Here is a 1943-nt window from a genome sequence, read left to right on the forward strand (position 1 = left end):
CCTCCCAAAGTGCTGGGATAACACACATGAGCCACCGTACCCAGCCCCACTGTCTTTATTTTTCAATTTAAAAGTTTAAAAATTTTTTATTTTTAAAAAATGTTTTATTTGAATTTTGGTGGGTACATAGTAGGTACATATATTTATGGGGTACATGAGATATTTTGTTACAGGCATGCAATGCGTAATAATCACATCATGGAGAATGGGGTACCCATCCACTCAAGCATTTATCCTTTGTGTTACAAACAATCCAATTACACTCTTTTAGTGATTTTAAAATGTAAAGTCAAATTATTGACTATAAACACCTTGTTGTGCTATCAAATACTGGATTTTATTCACTCTTTCTATTTTCTGTGTACTCATTAACCATTGGTAACTAGCCCCCACCACCTCCAACTATCCTTTCCAGCCTCTGGTAGCCATCCTTTCATTCTCTATGTCCATAAATTTCATTGTTTTGATATTTAGATCCTACAAATAAGAGAGAACTTGCAATGTTTATCTTTCTTTGCTGGGTTTATTTCACTTAGCAGAATGACCTCCAGTTCCATTTATGTTGCTGCAAACGACAGGATCTCATTTTTTTTTTTTTAATGCTAAATAGTACTCCATTGTGTATAAGTACTATGCTTTCTTGATTCATTCCTCTGTTGATGGACACTTATGTTGCTTTCAAATTCTGGCCATTGTGAACAGTGCTGCAGAAACATAGGAGTCCAATTATCTCTTCAATACTCTGATTTCCTTTCTTTTGAGTATATACAGTGGAATTGTTGGATCATACAGTAGCTCTATTTTTACTTTTTTGAGGAACCTGAATACTGTTCTCCATAGTGACTGTACTAATTCATTACCACCAACAGTGTATGAGGGTTCTCTTTTCCCCACAACCCTACCAGCACCAGCATTTGTTATTGCCTGTCTTTGGATATAAGCTTTTTTTTTTTTTTTGAAACGGAGTCTCGCACTGTCACCTGGGCTGGAGTGCAATGGCATGATCTCCGCTCACTGCAACCTCCGCCTACCAGGTTCAATTGATTGTCCTGCCTCAGCCTCCTGAGTAGCTGGGACCACAGGCGCACACCACCACGTCCGGCTAATTTTTGTATTTTTAGTAGAGATGGGGTTTCACCAGGTTGGCCAGGATGTTCTCGATCTCCTGACCTTGTGATCTATCCACCTCTGCTCCACAAAGTGCTGGGATTACAGACGTGAGCCACCGCGTCTGGCTTAACAGTTAGTTTTTGTAACTTCGGCAGGGAACAAGGAAGCAGCATAGTGCAAAAGGTGGATTGGTTAACAACGGGTTACTTTTTTTGTAGGAGTTAAGCAGAAGGGATTTTCTTAACCTGCTGCCTCAGGTTGCTTTGGCCCCTTTTTGTTGGTTGCTGTGAATCTCCTGTTTTTGTTTTTGTTTTAGAAAACTGGTCTGTTTGGGGATTTGGCTCTCATTTATTTCCTGATTTCTTGGAAGGTCAAATCTTACAAGTAAACAGCTTAGGTTTCAGTTTGGTTACATGGAAACTTAGCATGAGTGACTCCATTTTGGGTTGGTCTATTGGGGCATAGTACAGCAGCTCTGTCCAAATCAATTGCCTTCCATAAATTTTATTTAACACCAGCAAGTTCTGCTGGTGAGACATCACAACTTCTTTGTCAGTGAGTCATGATCATGACTTGCTGACGAGGTCTGGATCTCATCCCTGGGTGAGGTAATCTTCCTTGGGAACTCTATTTTGGGCCTAGGTGGTGTCTACTTCTATATTTGCTATTCTTATCATCTGTAGTGTTCTCCTTACCTTTTGCTAGGCAGTCTCTCATTTCTCCAATCCTCTGTTATAGTTGTTTTTTTTTTTTTTTTTTGCTTTGTTTTGTTTTTTTGAGTTGGAGTATTACTCTCTCGCCCAGGCTGGAGTGCAGTGGCACCACCTCGGCTC

The sequence above is a fragment of the Cebus imitator genome, unplaced genomic scaffold (genome assembly GCF_001604975.1).
Source record: "Cebus imitator isolate Cc_AM_T3 unplaced genomic scaffold, Cebus_imitator-1.0 Scaffold208, whole genome shotgun sequence".
NCBI classification, from domain to species: domain Eukaryota; kingdom Metazoa; phylum Chordata; class Mammalia; order Primates; family Cebidae; genus Cebus; species Cebus imitator.